At 40.4% G+C, this 27,380-nt stretch overlaps 1 long non-coding RNA gene across 2 annotated transcripts; it reads right to left on the bottom strand.

Moving 5' to 3' along the window:
- Positions 1 to 220: 220 nt before the first annotated feature.
- On the bottom strand, positions 221 to 25,542 carry LOC112846833 (uncharacterized). 2 transcript variants are annotated; one of them, XR_003220010.1, is made up of 3 exons: positions 25,483 to 25,542; positions 2,051 to 2,135; positions 221 to 1,605 (listed from the first exon to the last, which is right to left on the bottom strand). It is a non-coding gene; the product is annotated as an uncharacterized LOC112846833 (long non-coding RNA). The 2 variants fall into 2 exon arrangements; XR_003220011.1 differs by lacking the exon at positions 25,483 to 25,542 and adding an exon at positions 10,598 to 11,646.
- Positions 25,543 to 27,380: the final 1,838 nt, after the last annotated feature.

Here is a 27,380-nt window from a genome sequence, read left to right on the forward strand (position 1 = left end):
AAAACCTGCTGTATTTCCATATAAATCTGGAAACAATCACAATGTTTGAGGACTCAGAAAAAAAAAGATTTCAGATGCTGCTTACATCCAGATCCAGGGGAAGCAGCTTAGTGCTGCCGAGCGAGTTAACAGCTTTTTATGAAAGACCAGCCTCCACTGAAGGAGCTTTCAGGTGACTTATCAGAAGTTTGCTCAGGTAACATCCGAGTCCCACCTGGGAACTGCTCCAGCTAATCCTTTTGGTTCCACCAGATATTCTGAGCAAAGAGACGTCTGCAACCATCAGGGCAGCGAAGCTCCAACCTCCACAGCTTAAAAATACACCCAAAAGCTGCAGTTCCTCCAATATCCACTTGAGGCTCTTGCAGTGAGTCAGTCCTCAGAGTTCCATGTTAAAATGTTAAAACTTACAGCAAAGATTAGCATGTTTCCAGCCTGATACAAACACTGTTATTGTCTCTATAGACAAGTTTGTCCTTCAAAAAACTGTAAGGGGTGAAAATGTTTTTATAACTCACCTGTTTAAATGGTTTTAAGGCTTAAAGTTTGCATTGTTAGGGGCGTGGTCTCTTTGACTGACAGTTGGATGGTGACACAGGCGGCTGTAGCTGCTAGCTGTCTGCTAGCTTCAGCAGAACTGGACATCGGGACCGTGTTTGTGCTGCTGAAGCCTTTTGGAGCATTTTTACTGCAATTATTCACAGTCACCTCAAGGCGCTCCAATATGTTATCTGACCAATAATATGGCTGCTGTGCAGAAGTCCTGCCAGAAGAAGGCTGTAGTGGTCCCAAATCCAGATTTCACAACTCCCGGTGACTCCAGAGTGCACAAAACTGTCATTACACAACACGTGGATTCTATTTTCAGAGGTTTAGTTTTGCTCATGTAAATGATTTAGATGCTCATTATGTGCAAAGTGATCAGATAATCAGACAGGCCAGATATGAAATCCTGTAACACTCATTCTGAATCAGCGAGCTTTCATCACCAGCTCAGGAAATTCCAGTCATTCCTCTGTAATTCCTGCTATCACTGCCTCCGTCTCACACACATAAGGCAGAGCCTCTTTTTCGCTCTTCCTCCCCTCCTCCCTGTCAACACTACGTCTGTCCTCCACCTCTCACCCTTCACCTCCGACCCTCAGCCAGACTTAATAACAGGAAGTGATCGAGTCCCTGCTGTGCCAGGAAGAAAACTGGGGCGAGTGCAGCCAAAGATACGGACAGGGAGTCTTAAAAAGCTCTCGGAGGAGGATTTTTCTTTCTGCAGTCAGTGTTTTCATCCCGTTTCCTTCAGAATTTAACAAAACTTTATTTAAAACTTCCCATAGAAACATCGCAACAGCATAATACTTCATTTTGTAGCAACAGTATTAATTTCTCACATATTACAAATGTGAAAAATATTAAAATCAACATTATTTATAAAAGTATTGGTGATTAAATTGTTATCTGCCTCCCAATATTTCAGTCAGAGTGTGAAAATTTGTGGATTTTCTCTGCAATACTTAAAAATGGCTTCATATATAATACAACTATAATTAGATTCCCATGGACTTCATGCAGCAGCCTGTCACCACAGCCACCTCCTCCTGGATATCCACTCTGTAACAAACAAAGGCATTTTTCAAAATTAGTATTAAATGATTATTGATTATCCATAATGGAACTTATAAATCTGAAATCTGACATTTCTTCCGTTCTTATAAAACACTGTGTCATAGCTGCAGGTGGAGGTCTGTGGCAGAGTTGTAGCACTGTAGTTGTAGCATGACACACTGTGTATGATAATAGTAATCTGAAGGCATCTGCCAATGATCGATTTAAATTCAGTGTGAAAGGTCAGTAATGGCCATTTAAACCTATGTGAACATTTTCTTTCAGTGCCAAAATCACATGACAACATATGACATCGACTAACTGGATATAAAAACGTCTGGGGTAGAGGTGGGTTGTAAAGCAGCTTGCAGAGCTGATCAGCTGGATGTTTTGAAGGTTGTCAGGTGAGCAATCATGTGATGTGAGCTTTCTTATATGAGAAGTCACTGACCTCGCAACATCCACCAGATCAACACCAGTGCATCATGGGTCAGGAGGAGGGTTCGGCTTGATGTCCAGGCCTTTTTCATTTTCACCTGTTTGGATCACCCAAAAGGAAAACCTTTTACAGAAGATCCATAAAAATAAGAGACTTTAAATGTCAAAAGGTTTTGAAAAATGGCTGTTTTACATGTGTCTGAACCCTAAATGTGGCTGTTGTGGGCTGCCAATCAGAAGAAATTTAGCTTGAGTGGAGAAGCAGTAGAAGTACAACGGCTTGTTTCAGACGATGAGCAGAATATGATAAAGGCTGATTATTTTGAATGGGGAACCATGCAAAGCTACTCATGTCTTGGAGTCCAAGAATAAAAAGATGGAGACTGAAATGAGCACCAAAGGTTGAACATCAACCTGCAGCATCAGGTGGTGCAAGCTTCTAAAGCAAATTAATGGACATATTTGTACTGATGAGAGACTTAGGATTAAATTGGTCCGTAAGGTTATGTAACTCCTGCAAATACTGTAAGTAAAAAGCAGCCCTGATGACACTGTCTGTAATAATTAAGTAAGAGAAAGAGAACAACAATGATGAATAATGAATTTAATACGGGTGACATAAAATGCGATAGTTCTGCTTTGAATTCGCTGCAGGAAGAGTAAATGTGTGCAGCAGCTCATCTGAGTGCAGAAAAACATTCAGGCTATTGAGAAAGAAAATGTCATCAACAAAGAAGTGGGGCAAAAGTTGCACATTATTGAAGAACACAATGTTCTGTGTGTGTTTAGAAAGGTTAGAGAAGGAGGGCGGAGACAGAGAGGGAAACAGAGAGTGGAGCGAGCGAGTCCAAAGTTCAGGTGGGTGTGATGTTCGTTTCCCTCCCCCTTTCACCTCCCATTAGTCAGCGGGCCACTAAAACAATACAACACAAAGGGATAAAGCAGAAAGAGGCACAGTTACAGAAAGGCTGTATGAGTGAACAAAGAGATGATGGATGGGAAAAGAAAAAAGAGGCGATGAAAGACAACTTACAGTGCACGAAAAGGTCAAATATGAACGTATTGATCAGATATTCAGAGATGTAGCTTTATGCATTTGAGAGAAAACATGGCAGTAAACTTAAAGTAAAATAATGAAAACAGAGGAAATGAAGCGCTGCTTGCTCTGATGGCTAATCTGACAGTACAAAAATAGATCTCTACATATGATGTAGTATACAGATAATAAAACAAGCATCATTTACACCATCTAAGTCTTCAACAGGCCTTGAAAAACACTTTAACACCAGCCTACCTGAATTTTTAAAGTTGCTTTATACAATTTTAATTATTATTACTATTATTATTACTACTTTTAACAGGAAGAAGCCTCTGGCAGAACCAAGCTCAGGGAGGCTATCTGCCGCGACCGGACATATTAAATAATAAATGAACACATTAGAAGCTGTGACTATTTCCAGGTTTGCTGTGAGACTGTACGGTCCTGATATTAGCGCTGAGCTGCCAGTGCATCGAGGAATCAGCACCAAGAACTCCATGTGGCACCCTGGGATGAATGTGTGCAGCAGCAGTTAACACACCCAGTCCCTGTTTTTAGGTTTCCACACTGCCAACATAGCTGTGGCTGATGGGCCACATTTACAAGCTAATGCCATGCTAACACTGAGGATTTTTTCTATTTTGGATGAATTAAGATCTATATAAATATAACCGTCTGGATCTTCAGGTGGCGATCGATAAGGGAAGAATTTAAGAGGGCGGAGCTTTGCACCAGCCAGTGACAGTGATTGTTCTCTTAAGAGGTCCCAAATAAAGTGACAAAATCAAAGCTGAAAAAGTGAAGCCAGAGTGCCACAACCTGCAGTTCCTCTAATGTCCACCAGAGGCTCCAGCAGTGAGTGAGTGAGTCTCCAGAGACTCCCATGTTAAGATGTCAAACTTCAGTGCAGAAATAAACACGTTTATAGCCTGTTGCAAAAACTGTTCGGTCCTCTGTGGATTCTTTAATCTTCATAATAACTGTACATTTTTATCATTCACCTGTTTGGACTGCACAGCAGCTTCAGATTGAGGCTGAAACTAGACTTTACCTCTCCATCAATATATTGTTGGAGCATTTTGTAGCATTTTTAATTAAATACGAATCCTTGGGAAATAAGAGAGCAGCCAAAAGTAGAAAGAAATGATAAATAATAGGGTTTACTGTGAAGTGAGAGGAGACAAAATGATAGGTGGGAGGGAGTAGTAGACTACCTGATTGAACATAGGTGTGGTGCAAACAAGGTGTGAAACAGAATAAAGTCTGGAGGCAGATCCAGCTGTGTATGGCAGCATTTCAAAATAAAACAGGAAGTGACTCAACAGAAACTCCACATCAGCCTGGGATTGGTGGGTGTCTGAAGGGATGCTTAGTGGAGTGGAACCAGCTGAGTAGTGAGGAGGGACAAGTCAGGTGACTTTGCTGGTGCGAAACGATTGGCAGGCAGGCGGGTTGAGGTTTGAAACAACCACAGAAATGAAACACAGGAGCAAAGAAACATCATCCAGAGTTTACAGATGACAGACTGAACAAAAAAACTGTTCTGTGATGAACAAAGAAAAGCCAAACTGTTGGATCGAGCGAGACCTCAGCACACCTCATTAGAAAGAAAAGGAGGATTATTAGATTAAAGCTGATGTCTCATACTGACTGACCCTACACTGTAAAATGTAATTCTAGATGTTTGTTATTTCAACATATTATTCTATATCAGTTTGACGATAGATGACTGAAGTTGTTGTTATAACATAGAATTACAAGTTAAAAACGTCCCAATTACACCAAAAAAAGCTAACTTGAAAACTCATGTCCAGCTAAATCAGAAACTTATGTGAACTTGACAATGTGGGTAAGTTGAGCACAGCAGGATTCAAAACTGCCTCACGTGACTGCTACCGAGGTGCATCATGGGGAATTGGCGGTTAACGACATGCTCACTTTACTTGGACGTTTTCTAATCGTCTTCTTTGGAATATGCTTTCAAGGTGAGTAACATTGGTTATAACTATAAGGAAAGAGAGCTACAAAAGTTGGAACATGTTTTGAATCTATGGCATGATGTGTGTTTTTCTCTTTTACCGAAATGTTTGCTTTAGCTAATGTAGCTTTAGCGGACAAGGTCCAGCTTGTATGTCATGACCAAACTTGACCTAATAAACTGACATATGGCCTTTTTTATGGGTTTAATGTGGCACTGACCAAATCACAAGTATTGTGCCGCTAGCTTTAAGATTGTGCACTCAACCACTGTTGCGATATTAGCAAGCTAACTCAGCTAATTAATAAAGCTTATTTCATATTGTCTCTGTACTTGTAAATTTCTTTCAAGTTCACAGGCTGTTGTATTTTGGTGGAAGTTCATTTTGGCAATATTTCCAATAACTGACTGGGTTCAAAAAGAACTTTTTGGCAGGACTCCGATGCTTGTTGTCATCTGTTTACCCCTATGTAATCACTTAAGTTGTTATTAACTGCTGCATGCTAAGCTGCAAGAGTGCACTGAGGACTGAGACAAAATATGGTCTACAAACCAGCATTATATTAGTTTTTATCAGATAGTCCTCCAGTTTGTTTATTTTTTGCTTTAATTCTATTGTGCAGTTATTTGTTACCCTGAAATGCTTTATGCTTAACAACAGCTCACTATTTTGACTTATTTTTGAACTCTTGTGATCAGTATGACTAGTTTGTGTGAGTTTCCATACTAAAAGAGCTGTAGTGATAAAATAATTGGCATCAGAGACACTGATTTTTGGCATGGTATACTGCAGAAGTTTTTTTTTTTTTTGCATAATTTACCTTTTAATTAAACTGCATTCTCTGTATTGTAACAAAACTAACATTGTTTATATGTCAGAAAATTAGCAACATGAATAAATGGCGAAAACAATATAATTATAACATATATTTTTATTTTACTTATTTTAGGTCTGTGAAGCCAAACTTGATGCTGGGGATTTATTTTTGTCAGTGGAGTCAAATGGTAAGTTACAATTTGTGCATTTTGTCATACTGGAAACACCACAGATTATATTGTAACTTAATAGCTCTGTAGAACAAATGATATAAAGATTGTAGTGTCAGGGTACTTCTTAAGAAGTAATATGGCACTATTGATGATCACATGCAGGTGGCATAAACTAAATATTCAGACCTGTTACCAACAAGTGATTCATTAACAAAAGCAATGGAGCAGACTGTTTAGGTTCTTGTGGTTGTAATAACATCCATAACTGCAAGTTTGTCATTAATTTATTTTCACAGGTCTAGATGATCACATCTGTCTTTGTCATTTAAATGAGGTGGACTTGCAAACTTTGCACTCTTTGGGGTAAATTGCTGTCCACTACATATACACAGAATCTGCACAGTATTTCAGATCTAAAAAGGGAGTATGTAATGGACTTGCTGGCTTTAATGTAAAAAGCCTGTTGTGTAACTTTAATGAGGCAGTTGGACTAAAACAGTATTGCTCATCAAGGTAAACATCTGAGGAATAAGGAAATTGTTACTTGTCCTTTTACTCAGTGTTCTTTTAATCGCACGTTTACTAAAGTTTTACATCACATAAGTCATTTTCACAATCATTCTACTTTAAAAGATTTCAAGACAGAGCTTATTGTTCTCTGAACTTCCTTGTTCGCTGAACAGCAGGTAAAGTGCATCTTTTTGTTTGTTTGCTTTTGTGTGTTTGTGTTTTCTCTAATGGGCCTCAGATGACTGTTTGCTTAAATTTGGGTCTCAAAGAATCTTTTTTTATTCTGCCTGTACTCTCCACCCCTCTTCTTCTATTGCTCAGGTTGAAGCAGAATTTGCCCGTCTTACATCTGTTGACCTGAAAGGGTTCCTTTTTGCTGTGCTTGACCATTATGGAGAGGTTCGTGGAGCTGTACAAAATCAAGAGCGGCATAGGAGGGCTAACTAGGCTCATAAAATGCTTCGGAGATGATGTAAGTGTTCAACTGCGAAATGTTCTCCTTTGTTTAAGTTTTAGGTTATCCAGTTCAACTGATGAACTCATTGAAAGAAAGCTGATAAGTAAAGTCTGTCATCATATTTCACAACTGGACATTTAGTGTGGTAACTTTTACAGAATCTATGTATATTGGTGGTAGGTTGGATATCATATTCTACTTGAATGTCCTGATAAGCCTGATTCAAAATCTCCAATGATAATCATATATTGATGGAATTATGTATCAAAAAGCTGTGAATTTGGAGCTGTCTACATGCTTCATAAACACTGTTTAAAAAATGTTTTGGTTTTGTTTTTGACTTCTTTGACCAGAGCCCTACACAAAGGAAGAGGACAGAGGACCTCATTTTCTAAAGGAAGATCCCTCACACACTTTCAAGACTGTGAAGGTTAGCATTGTTTCTTTTAGTAAATTTAATAATGACAGCACCACAGTGGATTTTAAATGAAACATGTGGCATCTATGAAACAATAGATGCCACATGATAACATGTGTACTTTTTCCTCACCAAATGTATTATTACAAGATCTTTGACACTGGATTTGGTCTGGGTTTCAGAGAAACTAACTGGCAAGCTAGCATTGATATTATTAGTGTCTTGTGTTTATTCATGTCTTCACCAGGGTCTTTGACATTTCGCTGCTGTACTGTTCACTTCAGCTTTACGTTTGATTTCTCACATTGTATATTGTAATGGCAGAGATATTAGGATATTTAAGGGGCTGCAGTGGCTGCTACAGCTGTGGGGGGCAATACTTTGGTGAAATGTCCTGGACCCTGGAAAAGAGACTGTGTAGACTGGGTAAGCAATTAAAGGTTACTGGCCGAGAGTCATTGGGCAGCTGGGTAAAGGTGGATGTTGATATTCAGTGCCAATTATGCAACCTGTTCAGCCACGTCTATATGCTCTTTTTTCATGCTGTTAATATAGGGGGAAAAATAAACTTTAATCAATAAACTGATTAAAGAAGCATTGTCTATGGAGCCATAATCTGATCCTGTAGTGTAGCTGCAGTTTGCACATTTCATGTATTCTCAGCCAGATTTGGTTTAGAGCACAGCCAATATTTAGCATAACTAGATTTAAATTCACACACTGGTGATGGCAAGCTACATTGTAGCCACAGCCGCCCTGGGGCGCACTGACAGAGGCGAGGCTGCCGGACACTGGCACCACCGGGCCCTCTGGCCACCACCAGTAGGCAACAGGTGAAGTGTCTTGCCCAAGGACACAACGACTGAAACTGTCGGAGCCGAGGCTTGAACCGGCAACCTTCCAATTATAAGACGAACTGTCAACTCTTGAGTCACGATTCAGTCATCCACCCATGTGTGTGAATGACTGAATGTGTAAAGCGCTTTGGAGTCCTTAGGGGACTAGTAAAGCGCTATACAAATACAGGCCATTTACCATTTAAATTGAAAATTTTGTTTGAATTCTGCAATTGAAGACATGCTCAGTTATTTATGAACATGGTCTTTGTTTAAAGCAAGAAATGGATTTGTAACATGGGGGTGCATATCTCATTCTGAAAAAACTTTAACAACTAATAAGTGTTACCCAAAGCCAATCACCATCATCCAAAGCATCAGTATGGCTCTTCTTTGGAAAGACATGAATTCTTAAGCACAAGGGATATTGTGTAATTGTAATTGTGTAATTTTTTTTTTTTTTTTGTCTTTGAACCCTTTTATAGCCGACAGGTATTGAAGACACGTTTTCTAAGAGGATGAAAGTTGGCATTGCGATGGTGAAAGAAGAAGACATCATCGATGTGTTGGTTGTCCTTGAGGCGGCAGTAATCCTGTCTAATCTGAGGGATGTCTCAAGTGCCATTTCCATGCTGATGGGCCTTCTTTTTGCCCTCAACATAGACTATCCAAAGGAACTTAAGGACATCTTTGAAGTCATTCAGAACATCCTAATGAACATTGGTGGAAGGCAGTGCATCTCACTAGTGCATGGTCTAAGAAACAGACTCTTGCAGAAAGCCATGCAGAACTGTAATTGTATGTTCCTTAGTGTTAAGGACAGTTTTTATTTTACTGTTTGTTTTTTTATTCTTGCAAGTTCTCATTCTCACTTTTGTATGTCACTAAATGACTACACTTTACATTCCAGATTAGACAATTACTCATTTGTTCATGGTTTAAGAAACTTATGTGAACAACAATATAATGCTGGACTTTGCAGATGCTTATCTCATGCAAGTCAGTAGTTTTTCCTTTGTTTTGCAATTGAGCAGACTCAAACTGATGTTTCTGAAATATCCATATTATCAAATGTTTCAGAAGCATGCACTCATTTTCAGAGATATTGGTTCTGTGGAATTTGTTGCAATTGTAAACGAAGACAAATACAAGAGTTACTTGTCTTACTTGTTATAAACTGATCTTTACTGTCACTTATCAAAGGTTTTGTACTATTTTAATATTTCAAGTTTTATGCTAACAGGTGTGACTGAGCACAATGAAGTTTAAAAATTTTGTAAATGTAAAGAATAACTTTTCTAAAATAGCAAGTGTTCCGTTGATACATTACATTAATGCAGACTTTATGTTGTTACTTCACAAGAATCACTACTGCTCCTAGAGTATTGGTCAGAATTTAATCTTCACCCAAACTGGGCTCAAGACCAAGTTCAAATTTATTGTTTCACAGGGAGCAGCCTTTGAGTTTTGATGGATTGTGAGCCTGATGAGCTACGTCACTGATTTTTCTGTTTCTCAGATGACTAAGATGGCACAATAAATGGTGAATGTTGGGTGCTCATGAGTAATTGTCTTGTCATGTTCTTAAAACAAACTTTCTGTATGAAATGATCAGATAGACTTTAATGGAATCTGTGGGGTTTTATTTTTTTTTCTGTAAACAACAGAAAATTAATTTAAAGGAATGTAGGTATTTAAACCTGAGATCTAAGATGAACCTAACAGGTAGTTTTGCTGAAATGGATGTTAGAAAGCTAAAAAAAACAAAACAAAACTTAAGATGTTTAATACACATTTTTCTTTACATCCAGTCAATCAACTCTGATAATTAAAATGAAACTGATTTACAAGTTCACTCAGCTACCTGAAGGAGCTCAGTTAATTAATAAACTTAAATCAACTTAGCTAACAGGTTATGTTAGTTAAGCTAAAATAGATTCCTAAGTTAAAAGAACTACTAAAGTATTTGAATTAACTAAAAAACCCAAGTCAACTGAACTAGGACAAGAGTTTAAACAATAGATTATTTTAATTTAGCTGAAAGGGTTTTCCCAAGTAAAGATGACAATTAAAGGAGTTGAACTGACTAACAAATCTCAGTCAACTAAACTAAGATGAAAGTTTAGACAACATGTGATTTTTCATTAAGATAACAATTGGTTGTGTTATAAGAACAAACTCTATTTCTTGACTTAACTTAAAATTTTAAGGCAGCCCTTTACCTCATATTTTTAAGTTGAAACAACAAGTTATATTTTACAGTGTACAGACAGAAACCAGGATGGAAAAGTTTGTGCCTGTGAAGGCGAGCAGAGGAGCAGGTGTGACTCACTCAGGTGTAACAGCAGCTCCTGTTATTTCAGACTGGATAATGGTGTTATTGCAGACGCCTCGTCACTCTTTCCACCATCATGAAATTAGACTGCAAAGAAACCCGCTTTGCAAAGAGGCAACAACCATCGCATTCACGCCCTCACACACACACACACACACTGAATAAAATAACTCCCCCAGAGTTTACGACATGATTTTAGCATGAAAAATGTTCCGTGTTTGCTCAGCCATCCACTGTTAGTGGAGAAGTAATGATGCGTAACGATGCTACGGTCAGTTTATTAGATTTGGGACACAAGTACACACACACACACACACACACAAGTTGGTGTTTGTATACGTGTGAGAACTCTCGCTCACACATCACACACATTCTGGCCCCTTAAACCTAATTCAACTTTTCAGCACTTTCGATAAAGTCTATTAAAAAAAAAGTTATGGCATTTCTGAAGTTCGTGAGTCACTGAACTTCAGTATTTCACAAGATTAATTATGTTTGCAAATAAAATTTCAATGTTAAATCAGCCCAGAATCAGAATATTCCATCCCTGTGTCCTCAGTGGTACTTTCTTTGTAAGTAATTAAACATGTTAAGTAACTAAAGTTAATGAATTCAGCACTTTTCAAGAACAAGTCACAAAGTGCTTCACGATGTAAATAAGATGAAATGGTATAAAGGAAGACTGCACAGGTCTGCTTTCCCCTTTTGTTGGTCGTTGCTTCCATCTTATGACAGGCTTGTGTGCGTTGTGTTGAGTTATACTTCTCCTGTCTCATTAATCCTGATTTGTTGCAGCTGTGTTTCCTGGTGTTTCCCATCTCCCTAATTACCGGGAGTCTATATGTTCCTCATGTCCTCCCCACTAGGCAGTGTGCTTCCCTCCTCTTCTGATTCCAGGTTTTAAGTTGTGTAGCTCCATCTCAGCTGTGTTTTATTTAATAAAGATTAATAAATCCACCCTTTGAGTTATTGTTCCATCTCTGGAGTACTGCACTTATTGCTGCCCTAAAAGTAAAAGTCAAGTAAAAATCGCAGTTCTTCTTTGATTCCTGTCTTCCTTCTCTCACCCCAACCAATCACAGCAGATGGCCCCGCCCCTCCCTGAGCCTGGTTCTGCCGGAGGTTTCTTCCTGTTAAAAGGGAGTTTTTCCTTCCCACTGTCGCCAAAGTGCTTGCTCATAGGGGGTCATATGATTGTTGGGTTTTTCTCTGTATTTATTATTGTGCGATCTACTGTACAATATAAAGCGCCTTGAGGCGACTTTTGTTGTGATTTGGCGCTATATCAATAAAATTGAATTGAATTGAATTGAATAATAGTAAAAAAGTTTAGCATTGAAATACACTTACAGTAACAAAAACTACACTTTGCAGTACATTTGACCAATAACATGCCTGCTGGATAATTGTATTAACAGACTGTCCAAAAAGTCTGAGCTCCAGTTTTGGGGAGTGATATTGATTTGGATGTAACTGAGCACTAACTAGCCAGGCTCTGTGTCTGTGATGCTCCCATACAGTCTGTGGATGCAGTTTGGCCCCATAGAACAACACTGAGTAAACCTGTAGCACTGGAGTATAAAACCAGTAGTGACGTCATTGTGGCCACATCCATATTTTATCAACTGTCTGTGGTTGGAAGTGATGGCCTCAGAGGATGTTCCTGCTTTCACACTTTGAGTTCTGCAGCAAAAAGTTCAAAGGCTCTGCAACATAAAGGCCTGTCACAGAGCGGGAAGCAGCTCGAGGCGAAGCCGAGCAGGTACGCACACAGGTATGCAGCTCTGCAGAAACTGGGTTACCTGACTGTGCGGTGTCTCTGAGGGAGCTTTGTGTCTGAGTCGACGCTAAAATTTCAAACGCTTTGCAGGTGTCCCGTCACCAAAATACCCGGCATTGTTCTGCGCGGCTGTAAAAACGAAACGTTTGACTGCTGATAGGAATTTTACAGCCGCTGTCTTATGCAAGCAGGCTGCAGTGTGTGCCGTCACTTTTAATCATTGCAGAAACAAAGACACACGGCCCTGTATGAGACACTGTGTTTGTGTAGTTTGACCTTTGCTAAACTTTGTTGTTAAATATAACTGTGAGAGGCAAAAGATTCTACTGAATAACTATTAAAAGTTAGAAAACAGGAAGCATGAGGACCTGACCTTGACTGTGAATCTAGCTGAGACGTGTTTATATATTTATATTAGTGGAAGTAATAAGTGTTGAAAATTGATTGGAGAAGGAAAAAAAGTGGATTCATGGGAACAAAGGATTACAAAATAAAACAGGAAATGGCACACACAGGGTGTGCTGGTCTTTTTAAATCCAATGTTACTTTTATAATAACAGTCTTAAATTGCTTTAAGACACTAAAATATAAAACCCCATCGACCTGACAGTGCCCTATGAGCAGCAGTTGGCGTTGGTGGGGACAAAGAGCTCCCTTTTACAGGAGGAGGCCTCCAGCATATCAGGCTGAGGGAGGGGCAGCTGTCTGCTACGACTGGACAAGATAACATTAAATATACGTAGTGCTGACATGTAAACATGTGGGGAGTGGAGGAGAAAAGCCCAGTGCATGATGGGAAGGCCCGCAGCTGCCTGATCCTACACGAACACGAGCCTGATCACACAGAATAGCAACCAAACATCCAGAAAAACACACGACAAAAAAAGTACAAATTGATTTTCATGTCACTGAGTGAAATAAGTTTTGGTCCCAAGCAGAACGTGACGTAGGACTTGGTGGAGGAACCCTGACAAACAGAGCGGTGAGATGTTTCCTGTAGTTGGTCACAGGTTTGCACACGTCTCTGGAGGGATTTTGACCAATTTCTCTTTACAGAAACTCTTTAAATCCTTCAGGTTTCCTGGCTGCTGCTTCAGCTTCAGCTCCACATAATTTCTACAGGACAGAGCATCGAGACTCCACTTTGATTTTGCTTTCATCTGACCACAGCACTTTCTCCCAAGACTTCTCTGAATCATTTAGATCGGGGTGGGGACCTCCAGGCCTCACGGGCCGGTGTCCTGCAGGTTTTAGATCTCACCCTGGGTCAGCACACCAACCACAAATGTTCAGGAGGTCATTTATCCATTTAAATCAGCTGAGTTTGAGCAAAGACACCTAAAACCTGCAGGACACCTGCCCTCGAGGCCTGGAGTTCCCCCACCCCTGATTTAGATGGCGAACACTGACAAACGTGCCTTGTTGAGCAGGGGGACCCTGTGTGAGCTGCAGGGCTTCATGTCTATTACAACATAGTAAGTTACCAATGGTGTTCTTAGTGATTGTGGTCAAAGCAGCCTTCAAATCATTAACAGGGTCCTCCCATGTAGTTTTGAGCAGTCACATGATCATCTTCACCGCATGAGGCAGGATCTTGCATGGCAGTCTTGTTGCCCCGACATCCTTTGGCAGCTTCTTGGTATTACGAGGGAGGTGGAGAAGCTGGAATGGAAGAAACTGATTCTGTGGACAGGTGTGCTTCATACAGGTTGAGATCAGGAGTATCTGTAACTGACTAATGATTGTAATCTGGGCACACAGCCGATCTGTGGTAGCCAGATCTCTGTCCAGGTTGAAGGAGATCAAATACTTTTTTCAGTCAGTGAAATGCAAATCAATTTATAACTTTTCTGTAGTGTGTTACTGTGGATCGTTGGCTGGTATTCTGCCTCACTCCATTAAAATAAAGCTACCATAAAAATAGAGAAAGCTCATTTCTTTGTGAGTAAACTTTAGAAGGGGATCAAACACGTATTTCCTCCACTGTATCGGTGCATGAACTGGGCAGCTGTGTGTGGTGGAAGAGGAAAAACATCCTGGAAAAGTTTTAAAACTTTATTTTGGGTAAAATCTACAAACTTTTTCATAGACTTCCTTCTAGAAGAACTTAGATTGCACTGTGAGTGGACTGAGTTTAAAGCTCGATGAAGGATGTTATATTACTGCACGCTAACGTGCTTCATTTCTTTTGTCTCTGTATTTTTTTTTTATTCTTTAGGATTTATCGTCCTTTTGTGTGTCTTTTGTGAAGCACTTTACACAGATGATCCAAGGCCTCACTTTGGTCCAGGTCACGCTAACAGACTGATGATGTAACTAAATATAAAGCTGGGAGGAGCAAAAAAAATATGACATCATGATTGGCTCATTGTGTGTTTTCTGGTAAGGCCATTAGGGGTTTTTATTTTTATTTGAACAATGCGCTATTAAAGAGGTCTTAACGTTAATCTGGTGTAAATCTGCAGAAAATCTGCTGTAATTCATCAAATCTTTTATCTCCGTTCACTTCCTGCCCTTCTCTGCCTCTTCAGTTTTCACAGCCTTCAACCTTTTGGCTTTAAGCAGCTGAAACAAAAACAAAACTCAAGTCAGGTTCCTCTGAAGACATGCAGCCCTTTGTCCTTGGATCATGTGGTGGTGTGTTTCTGCATGCGTGTGCATTGTGGGAGATCACACACACAGTGCAGCTGCCGGCCTCCCTGACTACCAGCCGTCAAACAAAAAAAAATCTTTTCAAAACCAACCTCAGGAACCGACGGAGAGATGATTAAATTCTCCATGCGAGGAGTTCAAAAGCAATAAAAAATGAAATGAAAACACGGGCGGTGTGCAACACAAAGACCTCATTGTTGCTGCGCAAAGGAATGCCTACAAGTGTGTGTGTGTGTGTGTGTGTGTGTGTGTGTGTGTGTGTGTGTGTGTGTGTGTGTGTGTGTGTCTGTGGGCAGAGGCCGTGAGGAATGTGAGTTTTTGCATGGAGACAAAAGGTGGCCTATGACTGGGAGAGAGGCAGCGAGGAAGAGGCACAGAGAGGGAAACAGAGGAAGAAACAGGCAGAAGGCAGGAGCTACTTTCATTTCTATGCTAACTTGTGTTAGCGTTTGCCAAAGAAAGGCGACGAGTTAATCTCAAAGTTGTGTTTTGCTTTGTTTAGAATAAGCTACATGTTTAATATTTTTTGGGTGTCTTACTAATGTTAATAAAGATTGCTCCTCTTTAAGTGATGACGTATGAATCCTGCTTCTGGGTCCAAACTACTCTGTGTTTATTAAGGCTGTTGTGTTTTTAACATGTTTTAATGCTTTATATCTTGTTCTATTTAATCTGAACAAGCCCCTAAAAACAGTCAAAAATTACACATGATCCAGATCCAGAATGAGACTGCTTGTTTGAGCGAGGACAGGTAAGTGGCAACAAGCAAACGAAGGTTTTAAACTCGGGAACTTGCAGAAACACGGAGGAGCGAGGGTCCCAATCATATGAGGCAGACGGTCTGCTTAAGACTGAGAGTTGGAGCTGCTCCTTAAATACTGACAGATGATGAGGTTGATGAGGAACAGGTGTGACGGCTGACGAGCGGGACTGTGGGGCTCCACCCACGGGCACATCTTGACCGCCCCAACGTGGCCTAGACTCAGAGGCTGTATCCCAATTCAGGGTCTGCAGCCTTAAAGTACGCAGCCTCAACGGTCCTCAAGAGCCGCGCACTCAAAGGCTACGTTCACGCATCAAATCCGATTTTTTTGACCCTATGCGACCCATATCCGCAATAAGGATCATTATTAGGTTATTTACATTATTATATAAATAACAAAATAACTTAAAGCAAAACTGGGAAACGTAAAGTCCGAAGTCTTTATATTAAGGGCCATCAGTCAAACAATATTGTTTGCTCTGGGTCTAAACAGAGCGCGTTGTGTGTGACGTCTTCTTTTGCGCATGCGGGCCGCTTTGAGCGTTCACACTAGAGCGCGTTTGCTGTCGCATTTTATTTGTAGTGTGAACAAGCAGACGAAATGGGACGGTCCAGCCTCCGTCGCGCTGCCCAGGTTGCCTAGCAACCATGATAGCTGGAAACGTGTGGTTGACAGAAATGAAGGAGAACATATTTTGTTCATTTGTTTCTACACGAGCTTTGTGTGATTTAATAAGTATCTGAGGCTGAGACCACAGGACTGTAAAACATGACTGTTGGCCTTCATATCTGTACTGAACAGTCATTTAAGATTAGCTAGTAAACAACAATTAGTTAATGTTGTTCATGAGACTAAAGTCAGTGTAAATATGATATGGCCAATATTATAGTTATTATATTAATCATTATTAGTTATTACAGCAGTGAGTTTGAAGTCTCAAATCAAATCACTTCTATTGTCACATCACATGTGCAGGTACACTGGTACAGCACATGTGAGTGAAATTCATGTGAGTGAACTCTGTGTCAAATACTGAGCTTCAGTAAAGATTCAAGTAGCATTTATTTATATGTCCTATCACCTTAAATCTTCACTCAAAGACACTCAAGTATCTCTGACAGTGTATATACACAGGGGTGTCCAAACTTTTTTCACTGAGGGCCACATGAGGGGCTGGGCCACTTACTAGAAATTAGGTATACAACCTTAACTTTATTGTATTAAAGTTAGAAAAATCTATAAAAAGTGTTCAAACGTGTTATATTGTTGAATATAATTGCTAATCACAGCTTTCCATAAATGGATCTTTATTGATTTTAGCTCATTCTCAGAACAGCAGCCTCAGATTTCTTCTTAGGCAGAAGATTTACAGTACAGAGGAAAAAAATCAATAAAGGGGAAAGGGGAAAAATCAAGGGGAAAATGGGACGGGTACATTTCAAGCTTGTTATTTAAGTTAGGCTTAGCAAAACATCTATCCATGTCCATTTTGAAACAATTATCAACATTAACAGACTGAACTGGACAGAGGAGTGCATATAAATTTAGTAAACTATTCTGGTGAGTATCAGCTGTGCTGGTTATGTAAATTGGGCCATCCAGCCACTGATCGCCACTCGTGACAAAAATCCAAACAAATGTCACCTGAAGGAGCAGATCTGCATCAGATGAGATCAGCTGACTGCGTGTGCGTGCGCTGTGCACAGCGGTGTGTACTCTGTGTGTTAACAAGAAAAACGCATATAAGAAAGTGGTACACAAAAGCAGGGTAGTGACATAATCGATGCGCATTATTGATATTTGAAGCATGTGTACCTGCACATGCATGCTTAATAACACACGGGTACTGTGGAATATATTTTTTACTCACTTAAAGCGCTCGTGCTCTCGTCCACTCCCCGCAAAAAAACATTAGCAGCTGTGTGGTGTCTGTGGCATCGGTGCTCTCATGGAGTAAAAATCAAAAGCACAGCTTTATCAGACAGTTGCAGTTTAATGTTGTCTGACGAGTCTTAAACGCGTCGCACAACTGGATTTCTGGACATGCTGACGTTGTCCTGCACTTTTTCGGGGCACATTATTTCGGTGACTTTAACGAGGCTGTGTTTTATGAGGTCTCCATCTGAAAAAGGCTTGCCATGACTGCAATGAGTTGGGCGACCTCATAGCTGACTGGAGCCTTTTCCTGGACAATTTGAGCATGAAAAAAATATTGTGGCTGACCCTGCAGGATAGCTTCCCTTTGCTTTAATTTCTGCTCTCGCTCAACACCAGTGTAGGATGCACAAGCCTGATGTTATAATGACATTGTACATTATACTTTTTCATAACTGCCACAGTTTCATTGCAGATCAAACACTTCCCCTTGAATTTTTTGAAGAAATATTTACTCTCCCACCGTGTTTGAAATTTTTTGTGCTCACTTTCTACCTTTCGCTTCTTTGGTTCTGCCATGACTTGCATTTGACCATGTATGACACATATAGTTTGACCAGGTAAGCCCCACCTGTGTCATTAGTGCTAAAAAATATATTGATTACCTCACTTTGCCCCACCTGGGGCACACAACAACATGTTTTCTTGTCTGCTTGTTCACACTACAAATAAAATGTGACAGCAAATGCGCTCAACCTCAAAGCGACCCGCATGCGCAAACGACGTCACACACAAGGCGCTCTGTTCAGACCCAGACTAAACAGTATTGTTTGACTCATGGCCGGTAATACAAAGACTCGATTCACGGTGTCTTCTCGGGCACTGATAATTGGTGTCTGTCGTGTGTCACTTATGTAAAAGATAGATTTAATGTGACATTGTGTAGGTAAACACAGACGGAACAGTCAGTGAAGGGAACTCCAAGAGCAAACGCTGAAAAACATTCTGTCAATATAAAATTGTACTTAGTAGTCAGTATAATCTTTTAATAATATAAGTTTACTTATAGTAGAATGCTGCATGTAATCATTTGTGTTTAGAAGTATGTAGTTGATGGCATGTTGAAAGAATGTCTCATGCGAGGTCTGTGGAGCATGAAGAGGGGGGTGCGTTCACTCCTAGAGTGTTCTGGCATTTTGGACCAAGTTAAGTGTTTCCCACGTTTGGCCCACCTAGGACCTACTGTATGTTTCCACTTGGTTTTCCCATATGGTTTTGATGTGAGAAACCCAAGTGGGTCCCATATATACTAAACAATCCTGAGCCCACATAGAATATAAGCCCATACTAACTTAACATAACCCATATGGGGCCCACATAGACATGTTTTTAGGGTCTTGACTTGCATTTGCCCATGTGCGACCCATATAGTTTGACCAGGTGGGCCCCACCTGTGTCATCCGTGCTAAAAATATATATTGATTACCTCACTTTGCCCCACATGGGGCACACAACAACAGCGTATCCTTAAATGACTGTGTTTGCCCATGTCTGTCCCAGGTGGAAAACCCAAGTGGGTCCTACGTGTGTTTCCCATTTTGGACCAAGTTAAGTGTTTCCCATGTTTGACCCACCCAGGACCTACTAAAAGTGCCCACTTGAGATTGCCCATATGGGTTTAATGTGAAAAACCCAAGTAGGCCCCATACAAAAAGCCCAGTTTGAGCCCATGCCCACATGATACCCATCCAGCCCGAGCAAAAACCAGGTGGGGCCCATATATACATGTTGGCTGGGTTGTTACCAGGAGCCTGTCATGTCCTGCAATATCTTTATTTGAAAAATGTCAAAATAACACAATTTGAAAGACATAAAACTATATTTTTGCACCAACATGGTGATTTCCTTGTGATTAGATGACTCTTGGCTCATTGCAGGAAACTAGATGAGAGGACAAAAGAAGGCAGGTCAGTGCAGATGAACAGTACCTGAAAGTCATGTGATTAAGAAAGACGTGACACAGGGCCTGAGAGGTGCATGTGATCCACTCTGCTGAAGAATAAAGGCGCTCGTACCAAATATTGACTGTTAACAAAGTTTGTCCAATTGTACAAACTCCTCTTTGCTTTATATCCTGTATCTGCATGTATGTTTGCACATGTTTCAATAAATCACGGCACCATTTTTTGAGTAGACATGTTTATGAGGCTTCCTGCAAAAATGACTGCAGCTGCTAAAGCTGTTTAAATACAGAGTTTGCCGAGCATCTGCGAAGTGTGTTAACGGCACTTTATATGCAAACAAATCCCAGTCAAGCCATTAATTGTTATACACAAGAGGCTGAGCACGGAGACTAATTCTTCACTTCTGAGTAACACACTGGATATTTTCATTTCTCTGTGAATTACAAGATCATTTTTTCTTGCATCCAAACAGATTTTCAAACATTTAACTCTTTATTTCAGTGTTTTATTCATTTTATGGGGAAAAAACAGTTTCAACCTTGACCTGAGGGGGAATAACGGACAGAAAATTAAGATAAATATGGAAACCGAGCGACTTTATGTTAAGGGGCTGTAATCAAGTCACAAAACACACACACCAATCCATCAGGCCGCACACACACACTTTCTGAGGACCTTGTTTCCTGTAATCCGTCGTCACCTGACCTCTGACCCTTTGTGAGTGTGCTGACAGATTTAAGAGCCCCAGCTTCCTCTCAGTTTGTGTGATCTGCTTTGTGGAGGGGGTCTCGCCCACTCGAGAGCTGAGCAGGAGAGTTTTAGATGATTACATCAAAAGTAAAAATGTCACAGATTACTAGTTTCTAAGGGAGGTCGTTCTGTCCTTCTGTGGCTAAAAAGACAAAACTTAGAACGTCCAGACAGATTTTAGGAGCACAAAATGCACAAGACATCAACTTTATGGAGTGAAATGACCCTACAGTGAGTTTCACAGGCTTCCACAGAGCCTGAGGAGGTGGACGGTTTGAGAATCTCTGTGGAGGAATTTTCAGTCTGAAGTAAAATGTTTTCACTTTAAATGTTAAACGAGTTTGTGTGATCATTCTCCAACATTTAAAGGTGGATTTTAGTCCAGATATTTGTTTTTTAAAAGTTACTTATTTACCTGCGTTAACTCGGCTACTTCCTGTTTTAAAATTAAAGTGTAACCTGACCTGCTTCACCTGCATGGTGCTTGGTACGTGCACGGCAGACAAGTGACACAGGCTGCTTACACTGGCTTATTTTATTTACCTGAGAACTTCTACAAAGTGTTGAGAGTGTGTGCCGGATAATAATCCAGACATGTTGATCAATAAACTGTAAAAGTGTCAGATTTCAAACATCTTCTGTGTGTCTGCAGGTCACAAAAGAAGAGAATAAAAGATAGAGAACACACACACACATACACACACACACATACACACACACACACACACACATACACACACACACACACACACATACACACACACACACATACACACACACATACACACACACACATACACACACACACACATACACACACACACACATACACACACACATATATACACACACACACATACACACACACACACACACACATACACACACACACACACACACACACACATATATACACACACACACATACACACACACATACACACACACACACACACACACACACACACATACACACACACATACACACACACACACACATACACACACACACACACACACACACACACACACACACATACACACACACACACACACACACATACACACACACACACACACACACACACACATATATATATATATATATATATATATATATGTAAACACTGAAAAAAATATATAGAAGAATAAAAACATAAATTTTTTTTAAAAATAAGCTGTTACATATAATACCTACATACATACACACCTACACAGAACCCACATTATTACAAAGACCCTACAGTAATACATACAGAGAAAAACCCAACAATCATATGACCCCCTATGAGCAAGCACTTTGGCGACAGTGGGAAGGAAAAACTCCCTTTTAACAGGAAGAAACCTCCGGCAGAACCAGGCCCAGGGAGGGGCGGGGCCATCTGCTGCGACCGGTTGGGGTGAGAGAAGGAAGACAGGATAAAGACATGAAAAGAGGTGTATAAACACCCAGTGCATCATGGGAATCCCCCAGCAGCCTACACCTACTGCAGCATAACTAAGGGAGGATTCAGGGTCACCTGATCCAGCCCTAACTATATGCTTTAGCAAAAAGGACCATTTTTAACCTAAAGCAGCCCTCACACGCTGCTGCTTTTCTAAAGCTTACCCTGACACACTTATGGAACAAAAAGTCCCTGTGATGACGAAAACTTTTAACATATTCATAAGCTAAAGGAAATAAAAACAACAAAAAGCATAAAGAGCACAGGCAGAGGATCAGGAAGTGTTAATGCTTAATCCCATCGATGCAATGAATCGATCGATTGCAACTGGAACAACGTCGGCGTCAGGTCAGAGCTGGCTAAACAATGCTGTCAGTTTAACTTCCTCCCAACATTCAAATGGGAGTAAACGGAAGAAGGAAGACGTTTATGCAGATGAGGTCGGGAGAAGGAAACAGTGGAAACATGTCGGCTGCTTTCAGGTGACGTCCAGGTCAAACGGGGTTTTCAAGTTGAACATCTGGCATGAACGAACTTGCCCACAGTTTCCAGTTCCAACAAATCGAGAGAAAGACTCCGAAGGTGTGTTCAGTGTTATCATACTGCTATTTTTAGCATCATATGCAAAATAGGACATGAATACAACAGATAAGTGAGTTTGAACATAAATGCAAAAATCATCTGGTCCTCAACAGGTTTTAAATCTGTTTGCATAAAACCTCAAATAAACAATAACACATATTAAACCTTATTTTCATTTATTTAAAAAACTAAGCCAGGAGTAGTGTGTGAACAACTGAAAACACCCCATGTTTCAGCAGCTTTGTCCAAAAAACAAGCAAAAATCATCAAGTTACTTTATTTTTCCTTTTTTTTCCTTAGCATTTTTAACACCGTTGACCTTTAACCTAAAACAATTAGCACAAGGTTGACTTACCAACAAAGTAAACAAGCAGACAAAACATTATTAATACACCACATATAATTCCAGATGAAAACATATTGGGCAGCACAAAGAATGAGCTGCTGTGGAAGTTCAGCTTTGATCACAGCAGAAAACACAGAACATGTCAAACTAAGTCAACCAAAAAACTGTTCCCCGAAAATTAATAAAATCAAAAATAAAACTAACTTGAAGACGCGTGAACACGAGCTCAGTTCATACCAGTCAGCAGGTTGTTCCAGTGTCGTTTAGCATAAAAGTTAAAAAGCAGCTTCACCAGCGTTGACAGAGAATAACAGGGCGGCCAATCCTACATGACCCGAGAGGTCGAGCTCACCACTGTGAGCAGAGAAAAGCCCAGGAGAGACCTGAAGAAGAATTTATGCATAACAGCAGTTCCCAAAGAATCTGACTAAATTTACATTATATAAACCATTTTAATTGTTTTGTCTTATTAACACCAAAGAGCATTCAGTAATTTAAAGACAGTCGTGTACTGATTGCTGGTTTGAAATGTGCCTATATTAAAACTGACATCCATGTATGATCTGTGCACAGCGGTGCAGTCACATGCTAACATGTCATTAGCATGAAAGTGAAGCTAAAGATGCAAAGTTCATTGTAAAGTGCAAAGAACTGTCACGAAAAAGTTCAGCAAACCTAATCAGACTTAAATCATCCATAGGCATTTCAAAGAAGCTAACAAAGGCAAAACGGCTAAAGGCTAAAGCTAGCAGCCTCGGTATGAGCAAAGGATCAAAACAGTTATGAGGGAAATTACAGAGACAAATGAAAAAGAGTCGAAGTCCTTTTATCTGGTGAAGTTACGAACATACTGGAACATGTTTTGTTCTATAAAACTGCTAAACCTGACTTTGTTTGCTAAGCTGAAATGTGTCAGGTAAAGTATCTGTCTCTCTTCCACAGCATGTCTTTATATTGTCTTCCTTCTCTCACCCCAACCAATCACAGCAGATGGCCCCACCCCTCCCTGAGCCTGGTTCTGCCGAAGGTTTCTTCCTGTTAAAAGGGAGTTTTCCCTTCCCACTGTCGCCAAAGTGCTTGTTCATAGGGGGTCATATGATTATTGGGTTTTTCTCTGTATGTATTATTGTAGGGTCTACCTTACAGTATAAAGCGCATTGAGGTGCTTTGTATTGTAAGTTGTATTGGTATTATTTCGTTCCGGTAGCAGAGTCCTACTGTTTCAAGTTGTTTTAGTGAGAAAAAGATCCTGTAACTTACTGCAGTTTGGGGGGAAATGTAAAATTTAAATGCCTTTTATGATTATAATTCCATTTTCAATTGATTTATTTTTTGATATGCTGTCTGTTATAGTTCATTGAAAGAAATCTGAAATTGATAAAAATCGTTACTGGCAGAACGCACTTTTAAAAGAATGACAATCAGTGCATATCTGATGATAAACAAGAACCCTCAATATCAGAAGCAATGATGTCACTTTGGCACAGACGTGAGGAGGAGGAGGAAGTGTTGATGCTTTAATGCCATCAATGCGGCAAACAGGCAGATGCAAATAAGACCACACATTAGTGGAATGTGATAACAGCTACACTGGAACATCAGCAGAGTTTCCGTTTTATGCCAAACCAGTCATCCCTGGCTGAATAACACTGTTGTTGACCTTAAACTTCCTCTAGTTCAAAAACTCCAGAACCAGACCAGAGGTCATGTGGTTCCCCTGTTTTCCTCTAAAGAGCTCTGATGCAATAATGGAATAACCTTTTCTGCATGGCTGTATTGTATAGCTGTCACAAATTCCTACAGCATAGAGTAGTAGAGTAGTTGGGAACAACTACTCTAGAGTTTCTGCTTCAGCACGTGTCGACACTGTGGTCAAAGAATTCATTTCACCTCTCATCCAAGAGGCTTTTCAAACACTGTCAGCACCTACAGCAGGCTCCGTATGTAGCAGATGTTGTTGACGTCTGTCTGCAATGTCCAAAGATGGACTACAAAGAGCTCATCTTTGATGCTTGTGACAGTAACTTCTCAATGGCTTAATGAGCTATAGGGAGTGAGAACTGATCTGAAGACCACATGCAGAACAGTCGGTGTTGCAGTTACACCATTAAAAAGATTGTTGAAGGTCCAGAGGTCCAGATTAAAGCTCAAACTGCACAAAATGTTTCAGAGCTGATCCAATAATGAATCCCTCTGATTCCTCTAAAGGGAACTTTAACATTTTAATAGCTTTAAATGTTTGACCACACCGCTAACAGGCTCTGAACTGCTCCAAAAAAAGAAATCAAGATCTTGCAGGTGATAATTTTTCATTTTGTTTCATTTGCAGATTGAATCCACAACTCAGTGTCAGATGATATCTCTTTCTTTATATAAGCAAAGAAACCATAGCAGAGATGGAGACAGATAAGTGTGCAGAGAGATGTTGAAATCTTCTTTTGCAACTGTTTGTTCATTGCTTTGAGTCTCGGAGGATAAAAGAGAAAAGAGCCAGTAACACCCTGCCTGGTGCAACACGTCCTGGAAGTCCCCGTAAATGTTCCTAAAGACACAGCGAAGGTTGTGTATGAAGGTGTGTGGACATGAAAAGGACTGCCTGAACAACAGATAAGGAAAGAATGTGTTTTCTGTGCAGCACAAAGCAGTTCAGGATACATCTGCTGACTCTGTGCTCCTAACTCAGAATCTATACTTGGGCTCAAGGAAGTTTATATCTGTGCTTACCTGATTAGGTTAATGACTCAGTACCGAGGAAAAACCATGTTTACTTCATTCAGTTCCCTGGAAAACATTTCCTAAAATAACACAGAAAACCTGAGTGACTCTATAAACCCAGGCCCCTACACTGTAATCAATCATTAACCAGTTAGACCTACTAATATTTTAATGATACTAAAACGACTTCCTCAACTTTGTGGGTCCCCACAAAGCTACTAAAACTCAACAGTCCCCACTTTGTCATAAATGTAAGAAACATATTTTATGAGTAAAATGTTAAAAAAAAATGTTAGTCCCATATCTGTGTTTAAATCATACTCTCCTAAAATAACCTGAACACAACACGTCGTCCTCTGCAACAGAAAAATTAAGCTAACCCAGAAGCGCCAAAGGCTGTAGTTCCTGCAGTGTCCACTTGAGGCTCCAGCAGTGAGTCGGTCCCCGTAGACTCCCAGGTTAAAACTTTACAGCAGAAATAAACATGTTTACATGTTTTGGGCTTCATTTGTGTTTCACATATTCAAGTTTCATCCTGGAGGAGACACACATCATGAGGGCATCTGGCACAAACAAACAAACAACAACAAAAACAACAAACTCATCCTTTCATCCATTTTCAGCCGTTTATCTGGTTTATACGCAAAAAGCCCAGATTTCCTTTAGCCCAGCCACCTTTTCTAGCTCATCCAGGGAGAACACAGTTGTTCCCAGCCTAGCCAAGATATATAATTTCCCCAGGGAGTCCTGGGTCTGCCCCAGGACCTGAGGAAGCCGGGACCTCTATGCCCGGCTGGGCTCCATAGGCATGGCCACTAGATGCTCGCCCTGATCCTGGGTCTGGTCAACATCCTGTTCCGGGCAGGATGGACCCTGTTCCAGGTAAACTGGACCCTTGATTTTTTTATGTTTAGCATTGCTCTTTGTGTGGCCCCTCACCGAGGACCGGTTTGTTATGGGGGACCCTATCAGGGGCCAGTTTACCCTCACAACACAAAATAGCTCCTGGGATGACTGGAATGCACAAGCCCCTCCCCCGTGATATGTTAGCGTCCATAAAAAGCAAATTAAAGAAATACATTTTTAATAATAAATATGTGGACCTACCTGCTGTGGTGACCCCTTGAGAATAAGCTGAAAGCTGAAAGTCTCCAAAGCTAATTTCCCCCATTTGAAACTGCTGTATGGGGTCATTTTTATTTTAATTAGGGATGCAACGATACCAATTTTTTCAAACCGATCCGATACCGATACTTGGATCTGAGTACTTGCCGATACCGAGTACAAAAACCGATACTTCTGCCACACACAAGTTAAACTTAACCGGTAGTAAAGAAACGACCCCACACAACTCTTTAACACAAACGAAACGTTTACTGAACGTAAGGGCAGAGACAAATACTGTACAACACATCCCTTTTTTAAACTCAAATGATATTCCAATTCCTTAACCAAATGAAATACACTGTATAAATGAAATAATTCCCTTTCAAATTATATTAAACAACCCAACTTATGTTATCACCTTTTGGTAAGTGACTCACTAATATACACTCCAAAACACGGTATATAAATCCACTAAACATACAATATTCACACATGGGCCCCACACACACTCACATTCACACTTGTTGCAGGCCTGTTTGCTGCTCACGCCGGACGATGGAGAAAAATCCTCTTCTCCCCAGTAAGAGCACAAAAGTCTGACTTACAGTTCCGTTGCTCGGTAGGTCGCCGTTCACCAGTCCCACACTAAATCCACTCCCTGCGGACCCGATGCTGTCTCTGCTACAGCGCGTTAGCCAGTCACTGTCCAGCTCTCCGACAGTCCATAGCAGCTGCCTCCGTGGCGCAGCCAAGCAGTCCGGGCTAGCCTTTAGCCTCAGCGGTCATGGCTGAAAACACAG

The sequence above is a fragment of the Oreochromis niloticus genome, linkage group LG5 (genome assembly GCF_001858045.2).
Source record: "Oreochromis niloticus isolate F11D_XX linkage group LG5, O_niloticus_UMD_NMBU, whole genome shotgun sequence".
Classification (NCBI taxonomy): domain Eukaryota; kingdom Metazoa; phylum Chordata; class Actinopteri; order Cichliformes; family Cichlidae; genus Oreochromis; species Oreochromis niloticus.